Below are 15,783 nucleotides of genomic sequence, written 5' to 3'. Positions count from 1 at the left end.
GATTGCTTTTCAGTATAGATATGAGAATGGTATGAAAACGTTATTAACAGTTATTAATTATAAATGCAATAAAGCATATGTAAATTTATCAAAAAAGAGTATTGAAATATAAACAAAAAATTGTATTTAACTTACATATGTAGTTTTATTCTAGTGCGCACACACTCTGCTCATCGGTGGAGAAGCCGAGACAAAATCAGAAAAAGCAGCCAACCTAGGATAATTATATTGTCCAATATCTCCGTTTTCTCCTGAAAAGAATACAGTTGAAGTATTGTTACTAACATGCTTTACACATCCTCGGAGCCCAGCGATACAGAAGCATGATTGCCGTGATGCGCATAGAAGCTCTCATTAACTGAGAGAATGATCGTAGAAGCTGCGGAACTGTTGAAAGCTTTCGACTAGGTTTAATCACATAATTATACTTGAAGATTTCGATAAATCTTTCATTACCGCTAATTCGGCGAAGTTTTAGTAGATCGCCGAATTACATATCTGAATGGTAAACTGACAATGAGTGATATTCTCCGCAACTGTTTAACCTTTCTTTATCCGAAAGCTCCATCCACCTCTTCCACCAGAGGGCTTTCCTGTGATCTCACACGCTAATGACTATTCGATTTCGTCGTCGAGCCATGAGTCGTTTCTTAAGTGAAATTATATCTCAGACCTCTCCCACTTCTTCAATCCATGGAATCTAAAACCTTCATCTACGAAATTAATGGCTATCCTCTTTACGAGGACGATGGAATCAATCAAAGATAGCACTTGGGGAGATGGAAGAAAAACAACGGCTAGTCCTAAACAATGCATCGCAGGCGACGAAGATAAAGAGCTACCAGTAAAGTGTGAGGTTCCAGCAGGGCTGTTAATGCTTGGATCAGCCCAAGAACTTTCGAAGTCGATCCGCCTCGTAGACAGTTCAGAAGCCTTCACAGTGAACCTATTGAACAGTATCCGCGAAACCACAGGGACTCGTCCCAATAATGCCTTCATCGCAGACTACCACCAATAGAAGGTTACCTCTTCGAACTTTCACACTACTTCACTGTAAGGCGCTTTAACTCTGCCAACCCTTTTCACCACCCCGACGAAAGAGATCCGACTAAAGCTGGGAATTCGACAGTCTGCTCTCTTCATCGGCGCACACAACCGCAATTGTAAATAGAGTAGAGCTGCAAAAGGGTCCTCAAGTCGATAGCCAGGATGCCTTATTCTGTCGCCAAAACATCAACTCCTCGTCAAGGAGCAGAATACCATGCAATACACCTGTGCACCTGAACAGATATCTTCTTGCTGCTGAGCCTTTGCATAGGTAGGTCAGAAGGCATCTATACGAACTGGAGGACGACGTCCAGTGCTTAATAAAACAACCACTGGACCCGACAATGCACTGACAGGCCATGAACGATATTCACAGAGAGTCGGTCTCAACATACACCAAGTCTTGTCCTATGAATACCCATTTTGTAACGCAGCCACCTGACGTGAACGTGACAGAACTTTGTCTGCCTCGGGAGACTCGCACCACTATAGTCCCACTTGGCTGTGGTTACTGCAGCAGGCTAAACTTCCTGAGTAGGTTAAATGCAGATGCGCTGCATCAAAGCTTGGAATGCGGAGAGTCACCCCATCACTCGAGACACATTTCTAACGTCTCTCTCTCTGTCGTTCAGTGGGAGTGGCACACTTCTTGGGTTTCCCGCGGTTTGAACTTAACCACAACCGACTATGTGACAAGCCAATCTAGGCAGGGCTATTTAAGCCGCTACAACAAAACCATTAGCAGACAAAGACTTCTTAGTTGGTTCGTTAGACCCGCGTAATCCTGGGCAAACTCCGTTTTGAATAGTGCAGCAGGTTAAATTCCTTTTCATGCACGATCATCCCGACGCATCCAACGTGCTACCGTGATCGAGAAAAGAAATAAGGAATCGCACCCTTCACAAGGTGTTCCTGCTTTTACAAAATTCTAGAAACTAGACCCAGAGGGAGTTGAATCTAACTTCCCTTTCGTAGTTCAGAAGGTTTGCCGTCAGTGTGTTTTACGGCTTTATGTTTTTAGCATATTCGGACAGTAAGTCAAAACTCATCGAGGGCAAGCCATTTTCTACAGACACCGGCAAAGCTAGACCATTCGAAGGCAAATTGGACCCGCTAAAGGTGATGTTTGCAACAAGAGAAATGGTTTGATGGATGCTTACGTACTTTTGCTATCCTACCCCTTGCACTAGACCTTCACTACCAGAAAATTATATAGATCGGCGTCTCTGCATCAGTGATGCCAGACATTCTCTGTTAAATATCCCACGGAAATGGGGAAAAAATCCCTCAATTACCCACATCTTGAAAATTTATCCCACAAAATTCCCAACGAATTTAAACATATACATGTTTCAGTAGTAAAGAAGTAAAATTCATATAAAATAATAATAATAGTTTGGCGCTTACACATATGTGCTTTTCCTCCAATTTGTGGCGGTCCCCTTGATGTCACACAAAGGGGAGGGACCTACATTTTTACGCCGACTCCGAATGGCGAGTGTATTTTTAGGAGAAGCTGTTTTTCATGGCAAGAATACACTCGGAGGTTTGCCATTGCCTGTCGAGGGACGACCGCTGTTAAGAAAAAACCCCTTTTTCTGCATTTTTTCACTCATTCGTTTTTTCCCTTTCATTTTTTTGCTCACTCACTAAGGGCCTAAAAGAATTTTTTGGTGACTTTAAAATTGAAGCACATTCATGTGCTATTTAACATTTCATCAGATAATTTGTTCCGCTTTTTACATGAAACACCAGTTACAACTGAAAAGATTCTTTCTTACTGAGCGCTTGAATTGGTTAACGTAAGAAAATTTTCGAAATTGTTCTTATACTTTTTAACAATTATATACCATTTCACTCCACATCACATCTTCAGAGCGATTAATTACGTAAGAATGTCGAATATTCTTGAATTTTGATCAATTATGCAACAATAACTGCGTCAAAAGAAAATCCCTTATTTATATGAAGTGTCCCTTTTTTCCCTTTTAATAATTTTTGATGCAAAATATCCCTCAAATAGGGAAATTATCCACAATCTGGCATCACTGCTCTGCATAGGTATTCGCAGGACTCCGCAGAGTCTCTTTCACTTGCCTGGAGATTTTTCTTCGAGGTGACGAAAGCAAAGCCTACGCTGACAGAACATCTGAGGGTAGAACCCCACACCGAGTTCTTCAGGCGTTTAGTGCTTTTCAAGTGTCCAGTACTTTATTCAGATACGCGGGGAATACCTAAAAGGGCCGAAGACTATAGTTAAATAACTAGATATGAGGTCAACCAAGTTTACTCGTAGCTATACCTGGTGAATAAAAGTCGGATAGAACTGGTCTTATTCAGTAGATATCACAAGATCTTCAAGGTAAATCTGCTCCTTTGGTGGATGTGCGCTTCAGCATTCCGATAGGCTTAAGTACTCTTCCGCCCAATCCTAGATGAAAAGCTATTGTGGAAATATTATTTTGAGGAAATAATAAGAAAGGCATCAGTTGCTACCTGGCTGCAAAGGAGCTCTCGCGCAATATTAGCCGTCTCCGTCACTTCGTAATAAGCTGCCCGCCTTTCATGGAGTAGTTGTTATCGTGCAAAAGATCTGGATGCACATTAAGTTTGTCTCAAACTGGGCATGACTTTACACCTTATCTAAGGTAGGTGTTAAACTTGTCCAAGGTCCTTGAATATTGGTGCTTTTTCGCGATATTTTACGGGCATTGGTAGATGCAGGAAAGTCCCCAATATTCATACCACACGAAAACTCTATGAAGAGCTCTGACGACTAGACATTTCAGGAAGGCATTAATCCAAAAAAAAATAAAGTTTTAGTGGAATCAGAAAAACTGCGCCAAAGCTATGGATTAGCCATCACAGACCCTTGACTATAGTTCAGTGAAGCAAAGGAAAGAAAATAAGGAATACTCGGCAACGAAGATTCCAGACCACCATTGAAAACACTGGGGAGTGGAGGCTTGCTTTTTAATGTATTTTATGAAGCTTGTGTAAGTATAAAAACGCCAGTGCCGAACAAAACGGTTAAGAGCCCCTGACGACGATCACATTTTGGGGCTTGCAAATAAATATTACTCTCCCGCTATACTTAATAAGCATATACTACTAAGTATGTATGTATTCCGGAAAAAGAGCGTCCAATGCAGTGGAGCTGCAGCACTGATAATAAGACGTTTTCCTCTCGCTGCATACAGCTCCACAGCCACAAGTAACCGGCGCCAATTTGCTTCCCCGCTTTGCGTGCCGAAAGTCGTTTGACTTTTGACGAAAGCTGTTGCTGCTGCTGCTGCTCCGACCACTCTGGTTGTATTGGTGTGGCGGTGACTCTGTGGCCAAGCAGCTGGAAGTGAACGCCACCCCGGCAAGTTCTGCTTCAGTGCGATTCTGAGTGTTAAAACGTTAAGTTCAAGACGGTAAAGTGAGCGCCCGTGTGCTTTTGTACTTTTTTTTTTATTATTTACAAACAAACAATTTTTGCATATAAAAACAAATTGTTTTAAAATTTTTACAGTTTTTTTTTTGTTTTTTGTTTTGTTGCCAACTACACAGCTGCCATGCATTTCATGTGCTGTTGTTGTTGTTGTTGTTGTTGGCGTCAATGCCATATCATATACAACGGCCTTTTTTGTGCATGAGAGCGTACGTATTCGTACTTGTGCGTCAGTATATCCGATTTAAAATTCAAATTTGAGACGCGCTTATAGTATTTTGTTCGTTGTGATGTGCGCGGGTTGGGAAAAAAGGCTTCGAAAACGTTGAAAAAAAACACACACACAGAAAAGGGAAGCGAAAAATTAAGAAGTACTAAACAAGTGAGGATTTGAGTAAAAAAAAAGTAGTGACTAAATAAGAAAAAAAAATCCCCACCTGAAAGGGAGTAAAATTGCATTTGCGTGTTGAATTGATGAAACCAACGTAATTGGGGTGCTGAATCAAATTGTTGTTAGTGTCGCGTTAAATTTTTCTTACAACATGGCTAAAAGTTCTCTGTTGGATCCTGCTTGAGGCAATCGGAATCACTGGACGAGAAACAGCTAAAACATAAAAGGTAAAGGAAAGAAGGAAAAGCTATTATTGGGGGTCAAGCTTACATATATGTATGTATGTATGTATGTAAGCATGTCTGCACAGCACACATAGCCACTTATTTACATATGTATGTATGTATGTGTCAGTGAATCCAAATCTCTATGCGATCTTGCAATGTACTGCAAAATAATATCTGTGGTCATAAGCAATAATCGCCCAAGTCGAAAAACCTGATTTCGAGAGAAAACCTTCTAAACATTTGGAGTGCAAGGTTAGCCTTATGGGAAAATCAAAACATTTTCATCTATAACCTTTTAAGTAGCCTAGCTGGCGAGATGGGGATTTCACACACGCATGGAATAGTAGTTGGAGAATACGATAGCGCGTATATAAGTAAATTCTTTCTTAAGTCGACTTAGGCGGTTATTGCTTACGACCATAGGTATAATGGTTATGGCGCACAAAAACGGGAAAACTCCCTAAAACGTGTTCAACTTGTTTAGCGTCTCATTTTGGATCTTTCAATGGAGTCTGGCTCGGTTATGTTCATATTTATGCGCATACATACATGTGCATGCATACATACATATTTACATATGTATGCACATTAGGGTGTATCAGTCATAATTAAAACATATCCCTCGGGAGGAGCTTTTTATGCTCTCTGTAGATTTTATACGGACGCGTATGGAGTGAACGTTTACTGAGGTCATCGCCGACCTAAATACATACATACGTACCATAAAAATTCAATATTTTCTTAAATGCCGTTCATAAGTATTTTTGAGTGTATGTATGTATGTATGTATACACTTTTGCCGCCCATTATATTGTACTAAAAAAATGCAAGTTCGAAGTTAGTAAAAAATTACATTGATTTTTGAGATTTTTTTGTTGAAAGTGTTTAGCATTTTTTCCATGTAAAGTAGTTTCGATTTTTTTTCTCATAGAAGAGACTGCGTGAAAGAATAGCCAAAAATCAACGGCAATTCCTAGCTACTTAAAACTTATGCTTTATTATAATAAAATTGATTGGGCTACAAATCTGCATACCCAAAAGTTGAAAGTTTTCTGAATTTTCGCGAGTTTTCCACAACGTTTAGGAATTATATTTTTATGTTTTTTTTTGTAGAATAAACCATATTTTTTATACAAAATTGGCGGAAAAATATTATAATATATTAGAATAAAAATTGTTGCATATATTGTCAAAAATTTGCTGTGCGAATACTATGTTCCGGCAGTGTATGTATTTAAGGATGTACCTAGGTAGTTTAAAAAACATTTTGCATGAAATTATCGTATATGCAATTTTTTTGAAATGGACTTTTTGATACAAATTTGTTGTGCATCCCATAACGCATCACCTGCTTAATAAAAAGAAAAAAAAAATTAAAAAAAATTTTAACAGTATCTTGGAAAAACCATATTTAATTTGAATTTCGGTCAGTACTTTTCTTTTATCAAACATGCATATGTACATATGTAGTACATATATCTGCCAAAGGCGGAATCAAATTTTTTACGTTCCACAATTTCACGAATTTTGGAAGTTTATTATTTGAATACTCCAAAAGCTGTTATATGCAGTTAGAAAAATGGTCTCATTTTATAGGTGTTACTTGGGGTATATAAAAAAAATATATTTAAAGAAATTCGGCAAATAAATAAATTAGAGAATTTTGGAATTTAAAAAAAGCCAAAACTTACATATATTTGTGGCTATTTGTTAATCTTAAAGATCCCGCTTCGAAGAAGACGTTTTTTTATTTTTTAAAGATATGAATTTTTTAACTTTGAAATCAAATTTATTGCTTAATCTAAAATAAAAATAAATTTAAATTGAATAATATTTGTTTAACATAACTTTAGTTAGAGGTCGGAATTTTTTTTTGAATAAATCGAGTAAAAGGTCTGAAATTTTAAGAAAAAGCAATTGCTTTGTCTTTTTTTTCAAAAAAAATTTAGCCAAAATTATTTATAAGTTTTTGCTTTTACGATTCTTGAAATTTCCAAATTCTGTAGAGCGAGATTTTTGTCCATCGAGAGAAGGCTCTGCTTTTCAATTCCTTACCGAGCCCAAAGAGGTACTCGTTTTCAAGAGTTATGTGTATCCCAATACGCGAGGATCTTTCTAAGGGACTTAAAGTTGTGCCCAGCGTCGCCCAGCGTTTCAAATTCAACAAAACGCCGGTTTGTTCTGATCAACATGTATTAAGGTCTTTTTCCAGGACTAAAGTTCTGTGAAAATATGGTCATTGGGTAGATTTGTCAGATCTGCAGCCATACTGCTAAGCCCGAATCAGTGGTTTTATGCATGGTTTCCGTCTTTCAGACGGTATCGTCGATACGGTCTCATAACACTGTGAGACAAATGGTAGGGGTCAGTGATCGGGAAGGGTTCAATCTACCGGGGAAAGTTATATCGGTAAAAAAGAAGTTATACGTGTCCCGGCGTTTCGCTGGGTCACGTCTAGGAATCGAGATATATATATAACTATCATTTAGGGGAAATTGTCACCTTTGGTGGTCAGTTATGTCAAAAAAGACCACCAAAGGTGACAATTTCCTAGACGTGACCCAGCGAAACGCCGGGACACGTATAACTTGTTTTTGACCGATATAACATTTCCCGTTGGTTTCATCCCATCCCGATTTTGACTGTCGCATAGTGTAATCAAGGTATATTTTGGACAAATTAGTGCAAACAGCACTCACTCTATGTATTGGACAAAATAAACTGAGATTTCAGTCTTCGTCATTTAAAAAAATGTTTATTAAAAATGTTTTACATAACAGCTTTTGCTTTATATAATTTTACTTTATCCCTATTTATGGGATAAGGAACACCCTAATGTTCAACTGACTGCAGCATTTCCTTTCATTTTTGCAGTCCTATATGTGGAAATGCATGCACATACAATTTCCGTGCATACATATGTATGTAGGTACATTGAGAATATGTGGTATATACAAAAGTATATATTAGGGCAGTCCTTAAAAATGTCAACATCATGAGACATAGCGTCATCGTGTTCTACGTAAAACATAAAAGCCTCCACGTAAATTTTGAAAATTAGAAAAAAATTATGGTCGAAGTTTTATACTTACGTATTTTTTTTAAGTTTAAAATTTCAGTGGATGTTTTAGTTTCGTACGTAAAACTTAATAACGGAGTGCCCCAAACGAAATATTTTTTTGTTGATATTTTAAGGACCATCCTAATACTACATATACATATGTACATCAATTTGACTGTCCTTCCAATCTGCCAAATGCCACAACACGTGAATCCCCTTCAGTTAATGTATAAATTAGCGTTCCTGCTAGTGAATTCATACATATTCAGTGCATTATTAACTTTTTATGGACGCCCTTTTTTCCTGCATTCATGGCTGAGGAATATTTATTATTTACGATTACTTTTGCATTCACCTTCACGAGTTCAATGCATTGCAATGACCATTACTTTTTGGTTGTTGTTGTTGTTGTTTTCTGCACTTTACCGGCATCCTCCTGATTATTGTCTCTACTATACATGGCTTTGAAATTGATTCTTGGAATTGCTCTCATTGTTGAACTTAATTTTTTTGTGTGTTTTTTTTTTTACCTTCTTGCTTTTGAGCTGCAAATTGCATGTTAAGTTTATCTTTTTTTCCAAGATCAACTTGTCTTACTTTATAGCAGGCGATCGAAAAAATTGTTCTTTCAAGATCTTGAAAAGGACTTATTCCAAATTGGAGAAACTAAAAATAAAACGTGCGTAGAGCTTTTTTTTTAAGATAGAAGCTGACTCGCCATTTCAAAACAAAATAATTTTTTTATCGGTTATTTCGGCAATAAAAATCTGAAAATAGTTTCTTTGGTGGAAAAACGATGCAAATACTCGAAAACATATTTTAAATAAATCGTTTGTTTAACGAAAGAACGGCTTTTAAAATTCTAGTAATTTATTTCTTTTCGAGTACAAATCACTCTTTATTCACATAGCCGTAAGAGAAAAATTAATGAAGGTGGATGACTGGAACAAGGCGCACATAAAGCTCCCTGCAAAAAATGGGACTAATCCGGGATGACTCCGGGAGCAATCGCAAAGGAGCATGCGACTAATACCACTTTTGATCTCTTTATATGGAATGAACTGATCGCTTTTGTTCGAGCATGTCCTATGAAGAGACTAATTGTTCACCTTTATACCCGAAAAGGTATAAAAAGCGACTAGTCACTTAAAAAAAAATAAAAATAAAAATTTGCGCCAGCTGAGATTCGAACCGGGTTGCTCAGTTTGGTTAGGCGAATACTCTCTCTGCGTGCCAACGCCGCACATGAAATTTCATTGACTAAGTGCGTACATATCATTAAATCGTTAATATTACCCGTTAGAGACGTGTTGGGGACTAATTGATCTCCAATTATACACATAAGGGATGAGTCGACACTAATTGATCTCCATTAGTACACGTATGAGACTAGTTGCGACTAATTAATGCCCAATTGTACCCGATTGAGAGTAATCTCGGAATACTCTCTTTAGAGATTAGTCGCGCAATTTTTTGCAGGGCTGCTCACGAATGTTCCTAGGTTTGGATGTAAGCATTGGTGCTGACGTCGCACAGTGGTTCAAAGTGGAATTTACTGTTCATAATTCAATGGAGCCTTAACTTTTCAACCCATTTGATTAATCCTTTTTTTATGAAAGCTTATAAAATTAGAAAAAGATCAGCTGAGAGTAGCATTTCGAAGAAAATTTAAACTCCTGTTCCAGTAGGGTTCCCTCAAAACAAAAAAAAAATCACAGTTTTGAATCACTGTGCGTAGCTCTTTTAAATGTAAATTTGTAAACCAACTGTTCTGATAAGAAAGAATTTTTAAAGGCTTCTAACTTACTTTTGGTGCATTCTAAAACTAAATGAATAACCTTCCGGCCGCATTTGAATATCTCGCTTTCCAATTAATTTTGATAGATGCTGATTAACTAGCAGCACAAGACACTCACGAGAAGATTTCTTCAAGCCGGGAAAGCGCAGTAGCCGCCATTCAGCCCGTCAAACGCTGGAAGAAAACATTGGCATGAAAAGCTGTTAAATCCTTTCAGCGTTTTGGATAGTTGGTAGCGGCGTCGCCTGAGCATAGTTCGGCTACTCTGCTTACACCTTTGATTACAGCTATTGATATGGTAGGATGATATTGAGTTAAAAAAAAAATAATACTATATATCGACGGTTGAGTCGAAGATCGACCTAACTCAGCAGCTGGTTCGAAAAACCCTATCTCAGAATAAATTTCTATGACGCCCTATCTCAGAATTCGGTTGAAGACCGCCCCATCTCAGAATTTGATAGAAGAAGGCCTTATTCCAGAATTCGGTTCTCAGCTGAAGTTTTAAAAATGCCCTATCTCAACGTATTTCCAATATATTTTCAGTTGCGTTAGGGCGTTCTTGAAAAGTTTTCTGAGGTAGGGCGGCTGCCTAGATAGATCGATCTTCCACTCAGCCATCGATATGCCTATTGCTAATGTTGGTTTTGGAACTCTTTGGATGGAGTGACGTTACGAGCTATACGTCTGAGCTAAACATTAGGTTAGGCTAGGATTCGAACTCAGGTCTTACAAAGTGTTAGTACGAACCTCTAACCACTCAGCCACAGCGGCAACCAATAGGTCTGTTCGTCGTAAAAATCAGCCAGAATTATCCCACATCAAAGAACGCAGAAAAGAAGAAAAGAGAACACGTTATAATTGTAACGAGTGTGAGTAACAAGAGCGTGCCTTCTTTATTGCCCAAATACGTGTTTTGATTGGATGCAAAGAGAAGGCAGGCTCCTGTGATTCAAACTCACTACAATTATAAAGTGTTGTCGGTTGTTATTATCATGCATGTGAAAAAGTAATAATTGGGTATTATTATTGAAAGTCTCCTGAAGAGAATCAGAGTTTTCCGATCGAAAAATTTTGATTTTCAAGAATTCTATACCATTTTTACGAAAAGTTTTATTTTTCCCATATAAAAATACATGGAAAACTTTGATCGCTTTGAGCGACCTCTACATATTTTTTGATTTCAAGATAAAAATTAGGGGTGAACTTTTTCGATATAGAACAATCCTAGGGGGTGAGAGTATTACAATTCCGACTTTACTGTTTTTAGACCACCCTATTCTACATGCATATTTCTTGTTATTCTGACTTTCTTTAACATACGTTTGAAATTCTTTGTCCTAGCAGCTGTCGGGTTTCCTAAATACACTCGGTTTGTGATTGCATTCTGATTACGAATACAGTTTTTTTTTCAGCGGAGTACCTTTCAAATCATTGGAATTAACTAAAATCGCTGACGGCTCTAGGCATTTTTCTACATACGGGGGTATGAGTGAATGTTTTGTTATATGGAAGAAAATACGTAGAGCCGTCAGCAAAAAAATTATTAAAAATCAACGCCATTTCTCAGCCACCTCAAATTTGTACATTGTCTGCATCACAAAAATGTTCGTAAAAAATCTGAGTAAAAAGTTTAAAATTTTGATGAAAATTGATAAAATTTACCTTAATATTATATACAGTTTGAAGCCTTGATTTATATGGTTATGGTTTTGTTCATAGCATGAACCATATTTTTGTACAAAAATAACATTAAAATTATAGCTTGCAAAACATTGGAATAGTTAAAAAAAAAAACAAGGGTGAACGCAGATTTAGTGGAGCAAGGTATGTATAGTAAATTTTCTTCAACTCGACACAGCTGCTTTGCTAAAATTGCAATTTTGCAAATTTTCACAACTCAATCGTCGGTATTTTTGCACCCAATTCAAATTAGCGGACCTTTCCACATTCATTTACCTTGCTTTTTGCACTCGTACGAGTACAAACTCGTAGTATGAAATAAATAAAAAATAAAATAAAAAATTAACTGTCTTTTAACAGCTCGCAGCTGACTGACTCACTTAACTGTCTGTGCGTCTTCCTTTCTTTTAAGTCTTCCCTTGTTGTTGTTCTGGTTTTACGTTTTAACTGCCTTCTCTCTCTTTTTATTGTGCTATGCATTGTTTTTTTGGTTTTTGCATACTACTTATAAGTAGGTACATACAGTGGCGAAAACATACATATGTAAGTTGGGATGCGACATTTTAACAAGTTTTTACTATTTTTCTTTTGTTTATTTAATGTTTATTATTTTTTCGTTTAAGTAAATATAGCGCGAAAACCATCTAAGGCCGAATTTCAAACTTTGTACAAAAATTAGGAAAAATCAAAAAAGTTTCATAAAAATTTCTAAATTTGTAATTAGATGTCTTAATTTTGAGTATGCAGTTTTGTAGCGGATTAAATTTTTGTATATTCAAGTGCAAGCTTGAAGTAGTTAGGACTTTTTCTCTATGGAAAAAATGTGTAACACCGTCAACAAAAAAATTGCCAAAAAACAACAATAAGCCCTAGCCTCTTCAAACTTGCAGTTTATTATACTAAAATCTAATATCAAGGCTATAAAATTGCATTTTAAAATTTTTTCTAAAAATTTTGTTTAAAAAGTTTGCAACTTTGCTCCAATTTTGTTGAAATTTATCAAATTTTTCTAATTTTGTACAACGCTCGAAATTCGGACTTACATGATTTTTGTTAGATAACGCGCTATACTTTCATAAAAATCTAGTAAACATTAAATAAAGAAAAGAAAAGTATCCAAAACTTGTTAAAATGTCGCATCCCTATTTATGTTTTCGTCACCGTACATATTTAGTAGACTCGTAAGCTCGAGGTTATACGAAAGCGGTTTAAACTTCAACTTCAACTTGGCTTGTATGTAGCTATGTACTATTCCACTTCAAAACTGGAATGATAAGTGAGGAAACGAGCATTAGGGAAACGTAAGAACCATGGAGTTGGGAAGAGCAAAGCACGACAGCCGGTTAAAAAAAAAAGGTCTAAGGTTCAATCGTTCGCTTGGTTTGTTTTTGTTGTACTTTACAATAAGCTAACATTAGTTTAGTTTAGCTTTTGTTGTTGTTGGTTGTTGGTCGTTTTTTCTTGCCTACTACATATGTACTTGTTCTTTAAACACAGTTGTTTTGTTATAAAACTGTATTTGTGCATAAATGTGTATTTAGTCAAGTGTTAATATATATTCTTATACATACATACATACATACATTTATACATAGAGGTATTATGGAGGTAGATATGTACAACATATATGTATACAAGGTATCACATACAAAGTTAATGGTTTTAGTATGTAAATATGTATGTACTACTTAAGTAAAATGTTATTTGCTCCGTTAATTTAAAAGACTGTTGAAGTTAACACCTTTTTGCTGCTGATAAATAATCAGCTTGTGGCGCAAAGAACTATAATCAGACAACTACCGGAGTTCTAATTACATATTCAGCATATAGGTAGCATACCTTAGTACATACATATATATTATATACATACATACTATGCATACTAAAGAACCTTGTATTGAACCTGCTATGGGGAGAAGTATGCTGGTTTTGAACTAGTGCTAGTTCATAAATACAACGCTGGATTATCGTAGTTTTCATTGCTGGATGGCCCCATACAAAAGTTTTCTGCTTAAAATAGTATTTGTCAAGAGGGCTTATTTAAAAAGGCGAGGAGTTAAAAATTTTCTAGAAAAGTTGTCCATTGTGATGCTCTTAAGCGAGGAAGGGTAAAAGTATCAGAGGAGTGTAGTAAAATCAGAGGAAGTGAGGGGGAAGAACAGCGTGATGACACCTAAGGCTTCTTATAAGAAAAACGCTCCATGCTAACTACGAGGATCCTCAAGTCACTGATATCCATTCCCGAAAGCGCATCGGGAGTATAGGAAAAGAGCGACCAAAGGTGCTAGAACTTTTGACTCGCAACGGCAGGTAACCAGAGCAGCAGGTGTTGAGATGATTCCACCTCACCGCCCTTCATGCAGCTGGTGCAGTAAGGGCCATTGATGATATTCAGCCTTATCGCTCGCTTACCTATCACACAATGACCAGTTAGAACTCCGATCAAAAGCGAAAGGTGTAATTTGCTTAGTCTCAAGAGCTCACTGGACTGTCTCCGATCTACACGTGGCCAGGAGGATTTAACTATTCTGCATTCCAAGGTCTTCGTGTAGCGCACGCTGAGCTAACCAAACACCCATCTGTCCAGAAATCGACCACACGAGGTCTGGGGAACACCCAAACTTTCGCTCAATACGGGAGTACTTCTTCAAGGGTTCCCTGCCTTGCTAGCTCACCGGCCTTAAAGTTTACAGCGATTTCGCTATGATCCGGAACCCAAATGAGCTTAGTAGAGTAGTATTCCGCTGCGGTCGATAAGGAGGTCAAATAATCTTTCATCGTTCTCAAACGAATCATTAGGGAGCCAAGAGCCTTGATAGCTGCTTGGTATAGCTTTGAAAGGCATTACACTAAAGATTAACCAACCCGAAGCCTCCTGTATTGCGGCTACCGTTGTTGGGAATATGCTATATTGCTCCGGTGATCCAACCAACCTCCCATTCAACTTCGATCCATCCGTAAATACGTTTACAGGATCCCGATTCTAGATACTGCACCCATCCCAGTACTCTCTAGCTGAAATATGGGTGGTGAAAGGTCTCTTCGGATCGAAAATCAGCGTACAGCAGTCTGTTTCAGTCGGTAGGAACTCGAAGGTTTTTAGAATACTGGCGTTCGCATAGCTCTAAGCGAACCCACTTAGCCTTAGATGTCACTTAACTGAAAAGTCGATTAAACTAAACTATGTAAAACTATAAAATATGGGTGTCAGAAATCTTTAGTTAGAACATTTAGATTTTGTTTATTTGTTTAGAAAGTGTTGAATTAAAATTTTCTAGTAAGCTAAAGAACTTGTTAAAACACGGATACCAATCGAAATGGGGTTGCAAATGATTTATATCTGAACGATTAGAGTTGCCAGGTGTTAAAAAAAATAAAATCAATATAATTCATCAGTTAATTGAAACATGTATCACAAAGTCAGTCCAAATTCATTTCTTTAAGTTTGAAAATACTTTTGAAGAGGGTTGCCACCGGTTTTAAAAGTCAAATTTTTTCAACTTAACCACAAGTCAAAGGCAATCTTAAAATGCGAGTGTCGAACGAAAGAACTGAGCCTGTATGTGCAATACGGCTTTATTTTCTGAAGTTAGGATTTTTTTTTAGCGGTACAGGCTGATTTGAAATTTTATAAAATAAAAAAGCGCCACCTCTCTTCACTCAGAAATTGCGTAGCGTATTTAGATAAAATTTGGCACTTATATCGCCTATAATTCTGGCTGACATTAAGAGTATGGGTTATGTTTTTAGAAGAGGGTTGCCACCTGTTAAAAAAATTAAATTTAGTTTGCCGGTTTCAAACCATGTGGCTTTACTAGTTGTAAGCTATAATGCTAGTAAGTTTTTAACTTGTTTTGCTTAAATATGGATGTGTGTTTGCTTTTAAAATATTTACCCATGAGATGTGCGATTACATTGCCGCCATTGAAATGCATTGCAAAATTGCATAGTTAAAACTGAAAACAGCAGCATCATTGCTATTAATAATCCAACACCAGCGAACACAAAACAAAAACAAACTTAAGCTTATTTTGAATAAATTACCTTTTAGTTTTTAACTTGAAACGGTTTTTCGCGTGCGCGCTTGTTTTTGTTTCTGTACGGAAAAAATGTATGTGGGAAAATGAAGTCATAACCAAG

At 37.0% G+C, this 15,783-nt stretch overlaps 1 protein-coding gene across 1 annotated transcript in view; it reads left to right on the top strand.

Annotated features, from left to right (window-relative positions):
- Window positions 1–4,109: 4,109 nt before the first annotated feature.
- Window positions 4,110–15,783, top strand: part of LOC118746615 (sodium-dependent nutrient amino acid transporter 1) — a 176,797-nt gene continuing 165,123 nt past the window's right edge. Inside the window, exon 1 of the mRNA XM_036480464.1 lies at window positions 4,110–5,101. The gene's annotated coding sequence lies outside the window, so the exon portion shown is untranslated. The remainder of the gene's footprint in view (window positions 5,102–15,783) is intronic.

The sequence above is a fragment of the Rhagoletis pomonella genome, unplaced genomic scaffold (assembly GCF_013731165.1).
Source record: "Rhagoletis pomonella isolate Grant_MI unplaced genomic scaffold, Rhpom_1.0 Rhpom_scaffold_00011, whole genome shotgun sequence".
Lineage (NCBI taxonomy): Eukaryota > Metazoa > Arthropoda > Insecta > Diptera > Tephritidae > Rhagoletis > Rhagoletis pomonella.
This window is presented reverse-complemented; position numbering and strand designations above follow the sequence as displayed.